Below are 12,189 nucleotides of genomic sequence, written 5' to 3'. Positions count from 1 at the left end.
AAACGGGGCAGGACTGGGGAATGACTGACGTGCCTGGGGAAGGGAGAATAGGCTTGACAGACAAGGTAATAAGACTTCGGATTGGTTAGAGCTGAGGGAGAGAGGAAAACTGGCAGATGGGCTTGATTAACCTGGGGAGGGACCAACTGGGGACAGAACCATTTGGAATAAAGGATAGGGGGATGGAACAAACCAACAGAGCATACATGGAACAGAACCCGTACGATAACTTCAACCAAGAAAAGAAAAACGAACGCGCAGCAACATCTGCCCCTTCTTTACACAAAAACGGAAGGAGGGAGTGCGAGCCGAAAACAGTCTTAAAACTGAAAGTCCATTCGAATCCTTCTGCAGTGGTCATTCGGTGGTGGTGGGAAACGGCGGTGGAGGCAGCCCTTGGAAGGGCAGGTCCATGGGATAAAGTAAGTCCATATTCGGGGGTGGGAGTGCCTCCATTTCTACATATTCTGTAGAGTCCGTTTCCTGACCGGCCGTCGGCGGGTTCGCGGTAACTGGGTTCAAAGATGGCATCGCTGCGGCAGATCTGGAAACAAGTTTCTTAACACAAGACTAAAGGAGAAAAAAGGCTACAAAAATTAGTACGAAAATGACTGGAAAGCGGGAGAAAATGAAACAACAGTTCTGTTCCACAAGGGTTCACTGGAGGTCTAAATCGAGGGAAAAGGGGCCGGCCTTTTTCCCCCGCCGCCAGCTTGCCACTGCCACTTGATCTGGAGCGCTAGGTGTCTTTGCGCGACGTGGAAGGAAGGGCCGCACGAACTTAGATGGCACCCACCTGAGACCTGAGGGGGTGGACACGCAAGCGTATCCTCTCCCCCAGGTCACCAGGTCGTACGGACCTTCAATCTTCCATGTCTCCGGATCACGGACTAGGACGGGGGGCTTCTTCTTCAACTTAAGATCTTCATGAAAACCAAAGTGTCTAATTATAGGGGGGTCAAGACACTCAAAGGAACAACTAAGGAAGTTTAACGTAAAAAGTGCTCTGGACAGCCTGGATTGCGGAGACTCCACCTTCATCGCCGAATTTTGATGTTCTAAAATCTTTTTCAAGCTCTGGTGGGTCCGCTCCACGATCGCTTCACCCGTGGGGGAGCGGGGGACACCCGTGGGGGAGTGGGGGATGCCGGTGGTGTGTTCCACTCCCCATTGTTGCAGGAACTCCCTAAGCTCCTTAGATCGGTATGCCGGCCCATTATCAGTTTTAATCACCTTGGGGATGCCCAACACCGAGAAGGCCTGGATGAGATGCTTCCTGACATCCAAGGCCCTCTCGCCTGTGTGGGCCGAGGCATAGGTCGCACCGGAGAAAGTGTCGACGGACACATGCACATACTTGAGACGCCCAAATTGCATGACATGTGTCACGTCGACCTGCCACAACTCGCAACTAGGGAGTCCCCGAGGGTTGACTCCCGTAGGCAATGAGGGGAGCTGGTCCCGTTGACACTGGGGACATCTCGCCACAATTGCCCTGGCTTGCTCCCGAGTGATGTTAAACTGGCGAATAAGGACTGGGGCATTCTGATGGTGAAGCTGATGGCTGATCTTAGCCTGGTGGAACACATCTGGGAGCGGCGCCATCTGCACAGGGGCCGCAAGAGCATTCCCCTCGGTGATAAAGCCTGGCAGATCAGTGTGGGACCTCACATACCTTACATAGAACGGTTGCTCTCGGTGGGAGATCAGCTGTACAAGTCTCGAGAGCAATTTAAATAGGGCCAAATTTCGAACTTCCTGAAGAACCGCATGGTCTGCTCTTGATACTACACCCACCACATAAGCCGAATCTGTGATCAAATTGAAGGGGGTGTCTTTGAACTTTTCAAATGCTCTAACGACTGCATCCAAATCAGAAATCTGAGGCGAGCCTTCAACCTCTTGAACATCTGACTCCCACTGCTGAGTTTGAGGGTCCTTCCAAGTCACTACGGACTTCTGGGACCTTCCGGATGCATCTGTAAAAATGGTTAGAGCATTGAGGGGTACTCGACTTTGGATCCTTTTGAGTGATAATTTAAATTGGACGGTCTTATTAAACAACGGGTGGGATGGGTGGCCCACCTCGACACGCCCAGTGTAGCTATCAAGAGCAAATTGTAAACTTTCATTAGTTCTCAAGAGCTCGTTAAACATTCTAACTTGGAACTTGCCGTCTTTGGTTTCGACAGGACTGTGAATGCATGTGAGGTCTACACCGGCCAACTCCCTGATCCGAGATCTTGCTTTGCGGATCAGTTCCGCGATCAGCTCCTGTGGCGAAGTCATTCTCTTGGATCTGTGATGGCTGAGAACACCCACTCTATTATCAAGAGGGGGTCACTCACGCCTCAATCCTTCCTCCCTCTGCCACCCGGTGACTTGGGGGCTTCGGGGCGTCTGTCCCATTGGAAAATCAACCCATGAAGATGTGGCAGCCTGCCTAGAATAATAAACCGAAAGGGCAAATCAGGGTGGCAGCGATGGGCCTGCCTAGATGTCAGCATGCCCTGAATTTTCTCCAGTGCGATCTCAGCCTCGGGGGTGAGTACCTTAGGAGAACTGAGCTCCTCTCCCCCTTCCAATATCTTGAAAAGGGAGGCTAGGTCCTCAGTGGTAATCCCTAGCCAAGGCCTCACCCAGTTCAAAGATCCACACAGTTGGTGGACATCGGCCAAGGTCTTAATGTGGGGTTTTATAGCCAATTTTTGCGGCACAATGGTCCGCTTACTGATTTCAAGGCCAAGGTACCTCCAAGGCGGCATCCATTGAATCTTGTCGCTTTGGAGTTCGAATCCTGCCACAATTAACGAATCCGTTACACGGCCAAGCACGTGGTTCAGGAGATCGTCACTGGGGGCACACACCAGCACATCGTCCATATAATGGTATATATAGACGTTGGTGAATTGATCTCGAACTGGAGTCAGCAAGGAAGAGACATACCACTGGCAAATCGTTGGACTGTTCTTCACCCTTGTGGGAGGACTGTCCAGTGGTATCTCTTCCTTGGGGCTTCACGGTTCAGAGCGGGCACCGTGAAGGTGAAGCATGGGGCATCGTCGGGGTGTAGGGGAATTTGAAAGAAACAATCTTTAATATCAACAACGGCCAAATTCCAATTTTGGGGGAGTATCGCGGGGGACGGCATCCCTGGTTGGAGAGATCCCATGTCTTCGATAATTTCGTTGATTTTTCTGAGGTTGTGAAGGAGCCTCCATTTGTCCTTGTTGGGCTTCTTGATGACAAAAATGGGCGAGTTCCAACAGGACATGGACTCCACAAGGTGACCCTTGCGGAGCTGCTCCTCCACGAGCTCATTGAGCGCCTTTAATTTTTGTTTATTGAGCGGCCACTGCTCCACCCAAACTGGTTTATCCGAAAGCCAATTCAGTTTCTGAGTGGGGCGCTCTTCAGTGGCCGCTACTGAAAAACCTGGGGGGCCGGAAAGTCAATCTTGGCCCCCCACTGTGCAAGGGTATCTCTCCCCCACAGGGGCTCCGTGTAATCTAAAATGAATGGGCGCACTTGAGCCGATTGCCCATTCGGCCCCATAATTTGGACGATGCTCTTGGACTGTTTTGCTAATTGGACACCCCCTACTCCTCGCACGTGTCCGGGCGCGCTTTGCAATTCCCATTGTGACGGCCATTCCCAGGTGGGAATGATCATCACATCTGCTCCAGTGTCGAGAAGGCCTCTGACCAATAGTTTGTCTTCACCCTTTTTAACCACACACGTCAATTTTGGTTTAACTTTTCTAATCGTCTCGACCCAAAGGATCGACGGTGATTTGTTCCCCCCCTCTTGGTTGACCTTCTCCCGGAAAGATGGGAGCCCCGAGTGCTCTTCCAGGTCATCGGGGTCCCACTCTCCCATCTGAATGTAATCGATGAGGTCAACCTGGATTGCTTGTGCAATAACAGTTCCTTCGGGGAGAAACAGGGGTGGGCTTACACAGTATAATTCCAAATAAAAGTGTTCACGGTCAGAGGCCGAAAGTGCTGGCCAAATGTCGATGTCTGGTGGTGTGTACTTTGTGTCCCCAATGACAAGATACCTGTTGTCCAGGCGATCCCAGGTACTCGGCCCATCAGGTGACGCAGATAGGGAAACTGGCTAATGGTCCCGCAGATGAAGCGCGCGCGTCAACCTGAGCCTGAAAGGAGAGCACATAGAAAAGGTTGTCAAAATCGGGAAATGAGGTCTTTTTATGATAAATGTCCGGTCCGGTAAATTGTCAGTATCAAGGGCAACGGAAGATGTTTCAGCCGTGGGTGGGCTCGGTTGAGCTGGCGGCGGAGGTTCCCCCCCTGGCTGCCCCTCCCTGCTTGTGTGGTGTTACTTTTTCCCCGCCTAATTTGTGTTTTTGCGCAGGGGGGGAACTGCGCTTCCTCCCTAGTTTTTTTGTGGTCCCGGCCCTCCCCGGGCTTCCCCTTGTCTTTTATTTCTTTTGAACTCTTGGAATTCAGCTTTCCAAGGGCATTCAGGCATCCAGTGGCCCGTTTTGCCACACAAGTGGCATGGTGGTATTTCACGGCGGCCCGTCCCTGGGGTGGCGACCGGGAAGGCTGCTGCTTCGTCGATGTCATCTGCTTCATCATGGGTCTGCTCCAGCACTGCAACTTTCCTGAGAGCTGGTTTGGTGGCAGCTCCAGCTCCAGCAGCGAACAGCGGCGCCTTTAGCTCACATGCCTCCAACATGTCTTGTAGAGTTGGTGGAGGATGAACTGGGAGGCTAAGTAAAATAGACTTACAAACATTGTTAGAATGTGTTAATACTAATTCTTTTACCAAAGGCGCCCTCGCAGGTTCATCCAGGACCTGCTGTTCGACTGCTCTCCTGACCCGCTCTGCAAACAACGCAAAGGGCTCGTTTTCGTGCTGATAGATTTGGGTGTAGGAAGCCAAAGGCACTGCTGGCCGCAGGCCCAAGAAAGCAGCTTCAGCTGCCCTCGCCGATTTTTTTAAGATTTCAAATGGGATTTCGGCGGCGGCCACATGCCCATCCGCCCATCTCCCCCTTCCCAGCATGGGATCTTTTGATATTTTTTCCCCTTCACTGTCTGTGGCTATCATGGGATCCACCCAGATAGCAGGCAGCATCTCCACTACTCTCTTTTCCCACTCCCTCTCCCACACCGAAAGGTCGGTGGGGTTGAGAAGGCAGGCAAAGAGAGAGCGGAGCTCAGTGGGGGTGACGACCGATTCCACGACTGTGGCCCTCAGCAAGCCCCGAAAGTACTCGTTCTCCCATCCAAATGCCTTTTGTGCTTTGCACAACTCCCTTACTGTATTATGGGGAATGGGGCTCCGTTGGGTGGTGGTTTGGCCGTCCAGGCTGGGATAGCAAGACACTGGCGCTGCCGTGATGTTGCTGGCAGGCTTTTGTTCCTGTCCCCTCTCACCCCTGTCCCCCGCCCCCGGGCCCATAGCTGGATTTGGGTTCCGGCCGGCCCCCGATTGGGAACCGTGGGAAAAAATGGTGGACCCGTGGGAACCGGAAGCCGGGGCGTGGGAAACAGGAAACTTGGGGGTGTGGCCACTGGTGACACGGTCGGCTGGGGCGGGGTTTACAGTTGGGCAACTCTCCACCCCATTGATGACATCAGTGGGCGGGTTTGGGCAAGGGGGTTGGTCTGGAGGAGGGACCAGGTGCGGGGGAGGAGCGGTGGGAGGGTCTGGGGGAACAGGGGCGGGGTTGGAGGGCCAGAAGGGGTTAGAAGCAGAGAAGAAGGGGTTCTGGGAAGGAGAAAAAATTTGGCGCCACTTTTCCATGTGCTCCCCACCATCTTGGCTCTGGGAGCCATTTTGTAAGGTGGATTCGGTGCCATTTTGTGTGGTGGGGAGCTGGAACTGAGAAACAGGGGGATTAACAGGATTTACAACTGGGAAAGAAGGGGTCGGGAAAGAGGGATTCAAGGGAAAGCCCGCAGCGGTCCGGGCCCTTGGACCGCTTCAGGGAAGGGGTCCCACTCCCTGAGAGGGACCAGGGGAGAGATGGACACCCCGCCCGGTGCTGTCGGGGGCTGCCGCCCTCAGGGGCTGGGATTTTTGTGGGGCAGAGGGAAAGGGTGGAAATCTTGGGTCAGAGGGGATAGGGAAACTGGGGTGGAACTGTCTGGTGGATGGGTGCTCTCGCTTCTCCTTCTCCTTTTTCTTTTGTAAAGCTAAACGAATTTGGGTGGCCCAAAATAAGAGTTTCGAACTGGAGGCTTCCCCTGCTTTTACAGATTGCTCCAATTTAGACTGAACTTCCCGCCAAAATCGCAGGCTTTGGAAGTTTTCAGGGGAAACCCCGGAGAAGTTCGAGAAGACCCATCTCACTAGAATTTTCAATTCCTTTTTGTTAAACAGCAACTCACCGCTAACTAAAAAACTGATAACTTTATAAACAGCCTCCTTTTGAGCAGTCGAGAGGCGCGCACCCATCTCGAGATGTTAAGGGACTGCTCACACCCAACCAGCAGCAGACAAACCGAAACGACAACGAAAACGCAAAAGGCCAGAAAACTCCAGAAACAACTGCCAGGGGCGCCGTGGACACCCGAGCAAGAAGCAACTCCGGGGCTCGCACACGGCACACCGGAGCGCTGAAAATCCCACAAAGGGGCTAAAAAGCGGCAGAAGGGTAAAGGGGAGCAGAAAGCAACTCCGGGGCTTGCACACGGCAGGCCTGAAAATGAAAACCCACGCGCCCACCACCACACAGAGGAGAGAGGAGGGGACGCGGGGGGAAGGAGGGAAAGGGAACTTTACCACTCTGGAGTTCTGGAACGGAAAAGGCTGCTGGTTGGTCCTGCCAACGGGATCAGCTCCCTGGTGCGAGGAGGTCCTGATCCCGGTCCCCTGGAGCGCAATCTCCTAGAACGGAGACCTGCTACCACAGGGGTGGGCAAGAGGCCAATGAGCTCCTTCGAGCTCGTCCGGAGGTCCGAAGTAGTCCTAGAAACGGGTTCTTCGGGCTCTTCGGGCCCCATGTTGGGCGCCATGCCCTGCTGGAGTTCCTGCCCTAAGTTCCCGGCTAGAATGGGCAGCACTGGGTCCAGCAGTCCTCAGGGACAGAGAGCTGCAGCAGCAAGCAGCGGCTCCGGTGTGGAGTCAGGCTTGGCAGGCTCTCTGCCTAGGGTCGCGACCTCCCACGTCGATGGTGACAGGCTTTGCGCCCTGACCCTCGGACGAGGGAAATCTGGCCGCCAGAGACGTCGGCAGGAGGAAAAAAGGAGGCAGCAGGCGACCTCTGCAGGAAGCATTGGTTTATTGGCCAACAGCGGAGGGAGTGACAAACTGGGAGAAAGCAGAGGAGGTCTGCCAGAGAGTTGCTGGGCGCAGCCAGCCTAAATAGTGTAGGGGAGGAGCAGAGGTACACAGAGCTGATTGGGCAGACATAGAGAGCGGCAGAGCATGAGACCTATAAGAGACATTAGGGGGAGGGAGAAGGGAGTGGCCGAGGCCGGGGAACCAGTCCAGACCCAGCTAGAGAAGAATCCTCTAGAAACTGGGCAGGACTGGGGAATGACTGACGTGCCTGGGGAAGGGAGAATAGGCTTGACAGACAAGGTAATAAGACTTCGGATTGGTTAGAGCTGAGGGAGAGAGGAAAACTGGCAGATGGGCTTGATTAACCTGGGGAGGGACCAACTGGGGACAGAACCATTTGGAATAAAGGATAGGGGGATGGAACAAACCAACAGAGCATACATGGAACAGAACCCGTACGATAACTTCAACCAAGAAAAGAAAAACGAACGCGCAGCAACAAACTGGCCCTTCTGAACAGCAGGAAAGTTTGCTGCTACCAAAGCCATGCTACACTGCCAAGCTCCTGGAGACGTTGCAGCCCTGCTGCATGGAGGAGCCTCCCAGCCCTCCAATTTAGCCTCTTCCTTCTACGGAGAATGCATTCTAACAACTTCCTTGACATCAGAAGGAAGAGCAGTGCACACTTCCATTGAATTTAATTGAAAAAGAAGGGTGGCATAAGCAAAGAAAAGATTATGGAAACATGAAATCATTTTGTATCAGATCAGTAAGCAAGATCTCTTCTTACTGAGAGCTGAGGATCGAAGTGTGTCCCAGGCAGATCTGCAGGCTTTGAGAGCTTGGCACCCTGACCCTAGTAATTGTTTTAACGTGATGAGCCCTGCATTGAACAGTGTAAAAGGAGTATGTTTAAAGTATTTCATCAGTGCTATTAAGCGTGCTCGCACAGAGCAGGTGTGTGTGTGCATGTGCAGCCACTGACAAAGCACCATGGACTCTGACATCATACTGATGCCAGGCATTGTACCCGTCCTGTGGGAGGATATGGGCTTCCAGGAACAAAAATTTCTTAAGTATTAATGTGAAATTATGAGATGACAGGGAATGTCTTCCACATGACACATTGTGCCTTTTTACCAGAGATGATTTTGTGCATGATATCTCAGTGTTGCAGAAACCACAGATAATGAGAAAGAGGATAAAAGAGAACTTGTGAAAATGTTGTCTGTTGCATAAGAATGACCAATGTCCTGGGAAGGCATCCTTTAATCACTCCAGAAAACTCTGTTATAATCAAGGTGCAGGCAATTAAGAGTCCATTGTATTTAATAGTGAATCAAAAGAACTTCGCAAATGCTAAGGGGATTTGAGAGGGAAACGGGTAAAGAAGAAGTTTTACGGGTAAGTGGGACTCTCATTACATATGGCTAACAACTGGCTTTTTCACTGGGAATAAGGACATAAACAAATAATTTTTTTAATCTGGCACTCCAGTCAAATATTATTACCAAAGTCAGCATGATGTGTTAATTATATGGTGTGATGTCCTGCCTTTAAGGGGAAGAAAGAACTCAAGATTCATAAATGCTTGTGGCCAAAAGAAATTATAGAAATCAGAGGATCCACAAAAAATTTTTATTAGTAAAGTACACACTCAGCATGAGAATTTGTACTATGACAGAAAGCATGAAAGAGAGAAAGAGAGAGAGAAAGAGAGAAAGGAGAGAAAGGGAGGGAAGCGAGGGAGGGAAGCGAGGGAGGGAGGAAGGAAGGAATATCCCTGTGCTTATGTTGTACTGTTTTGTGCATGTCTGCAGAGACTAGAACAAAGATGTTTGCCCCAGAAAAGTGCTGCTCTATATCTGCATGACCCTCTCTACAGTCACATGTAGACTGTGACCTTCTCATGGTGCGTAAGTGCCAACCATCCTTGGTCGGCACTTCATGGCTATCCAGAAATTCGTGTTTCAGACATACTCATCAGCCCCTTATCTTCTTTATACCCTGTACTTATGGTATTAGCATGCTAACTGTCCAGTCTCAAACTTCCTTAATAGGAGATGGAGACATATTTCCTGATATCAGAGGAACATAATATATATCTGAAAGATTCAAAGGTCTTTTGCAGCCTGGGGAAAAAACAGTCTGAGATAAAGATGTGAGCCTCAGATTTTTCTTTGGTTTTCCCAAGACCTGGTTAGGATATGTCAGTCTTGTTTATGGTTGGCTAGAAAAAAAACAATCAGAAATCAAATACACCAGTGCAGTCAAAAATAAAGGTGAATTATTTTCCCATATCAAATTCTGGCCTTAAGATGCAACTGAAGCTGGATAAAAATAGGTGGATGTGAGACCTAGGTATCTTAAAACTTGCAGCAAACTAGCCACAAATGAATGATAGCCCAAAGATTAAAGTTACATTAAAAAGTTCTTTTGTTTCACATGTCAGAGTGTGCTTCTTTTAACTTGCCTTGTCATCTCCATTTCCATTTCTTGGCTAATACAACAAACCATATTAACTGACAAAAGCCTTATGACTGACGCAACAGTCACAAAGGTTAGCTGCATAATTGTAACTCTTTGTTGTTCGCCGTGTCCTCACCGTGTTGCACATTATCAGATATACAGTGTGATTGCCTCTCGGTGGGGCAATAATAAATTATATATACATTCTCCAAGTACAAAGTACTATATCAATAATAAATTATACATACATTCTCCAAGTACAAAGTACTAAAGGAGCTAGTTAAATTAGTAGCAAAGATACAAAAAGCACAGTAGCCATTAATTAAAAGAAAAAGTGTTAGTTGCTGTTCTTACAAAAAACCTTCAAATTGTCACCGAACATTTGCAAAATATCCCATTCTCAAATTTCTTTGGCAATTGCATTGGAAAATCTCTGAGGTCAAAGTCTCTGCTAAAGTGGGCAGAGCAGCCCAGCCAAAGCTGCAACATACTTGAGGTCAGGATACCATCTTTGGGCAACTATCGCTTTTTGCAGGAGGGAACCTCCTGCAGTAGGATTGTACAACAACCAATTTTCTTTATAGATGAGACTCAGAAGGGGAGTCAAGCAAATGCTGGACTGACTCTGTGACTGCTGCCAGAGACTGAACAATGGGTAATGTTTCTTAACTGGACATGCTAATCCTCCTTACAAAAGCCAGACAAGCATGCTGAGCATTCATATATTTAGCCTAGGGGTTTACTTCAGCAACCTTCTTACGGCATAACTGAGACAACGCAGCTGTGTCCTGGCCTGGAGGGAGCCTAGCTAATGAATTAGAAGTCAACCTTTTATACATACAGGGAGATTATAGGTTCGCAACTTTTGTTTCCACTAGATGTGATGGCAGCTTAAGACGAGAAGAACAGAGGTGTTTATCTTACGGGTAAGCAAGCCTGCTCTTAGGCAGCAAGTAACAAATTAATTGGGTTTTTAGAGGTGCTTTCCCATTCTTTTTTGTCCCCATACTGTAGTGCTCTTTTGAATCTAATAAGCCAAGGGCCAATTTTTAAATGTCATGCCATGCTACACAGCAAATATTCCGAGTCAGGATAGATTGTGGCATGGAACCAGGACACTGCAGCACTGGAAGCAGAGACAGTGAGAGCTAAACCCAGCCTGGATTTGGTCATTTTGGCAAATAGAGAAATACGGAAACCTGGTGTCCTATTCCTTCACAGCTCACAACGGCCCCCATTGCTGCATCCCTCCTCATGATATCCTTCCAGCAGGCTCCAGCTACCACACCACACAAATTTGTTATGACATCCTGTTTCAATCAAACTTGTTGTGCCATTTTCAGAGAACCTGGAGGGACAATCTGTAGTCTTTACTCAGCCTAATTGCACCATTTTGCTACACTGTCATTTAAGGCTTTTTAGCCAATAGGTCATCAAAATAGAATTATTCCAATAACTCATTCTTTTACCTGCCTGAGATTCACGGAAATACTAATCATCATATAAAAACAATTTCTCTCTCAATATGAAATTACAGGAAAAGATTTGAATTAAGGGGTACATTTGAAAAAACATAGGATCTTTTCATTGAACAATGCTAATAACAGGGGGCCTTTAAACTCTGTTGAAATATAATTAAATGCATGTTCACCTCAAAAATAATTTTAAAGAATTAAGCTCTCTTAAAGCCATTCCATAAAGCCCCTTGGAACCCATTATGAATCCTTTCAATAACATTTACAACTATTCAGTTATGGGGTTTTGGTTTTTTTCTTGTTGGCTGGGTACATTTCATGAGAGCAAAACTGCCTAGTGCCATTGTGTTAGCTTTGGGGAAAAATACAGTGCTATAAGCAAATGCAAATGCTCTTTTGTTTTCCCCTCATTACCCAACAGAATAAGAATAGCGGTATAATTGAACAACTGACCTCACATTTGGACACACATAGGAAAGAATGAAATGTATACTATTGTAAGTTTTCTGGAGTTCCCATAAGCAAACCTCTCCAGATATTTCCCTAAATGTCAGATCCTGCTTCATATGAAGTCAGTGGGAGGTTTGCCATTGTCTTCTGTGTCAGCAGGATGGAGCCTCTGGTACTTGTGCTCAGATGTGGTGACTTATCCATGCCCACCAATGTTACTAGAGCTCTATCTGCTTAGGTTAGCTGAAGATCTGGCAAGACTTATTTATGCTCTATCACTATTGAAATCACAGCATGCAGGAATTTGAAAAACAAAACCAGAGAGGGACAACAAAGAAACAAAACATCTTTATTCAAGGAAGCCCTGGAGGAGAGTCCAGAGCCTTTGGGAAAGGACTGCACATGAACAGAGCTTAAGAACATGGAAAACATTTAGGTATGGTAGCAGTCAGAGCACTGCACAGAGGATGAGCTATGTTGCTCACTCCCAAGAGCTCATGAGCTGCCGCTCTCCACAGATGGATATGTGGGAGCT

Source organism: Geospiza fortis, unplaced genomic scaffold (genome assembly GCF_000277835.1).
Source record: "Geospiza fortis unplaced genomic scaffold, GeoFor_1.0 scaffold557, whole genome shotgun sequence".
Taxonomy (NCBI): Eukaryota; Metazoa; Chordata; class Aves; order Passeriformes; family Thraupidae; genus Geospiza; species Geospiza fortis.
The sequence above is the reverse complement of the archived record's forward strand: the minus strand, read 5'-3'. Positions refer to the sequence as shown.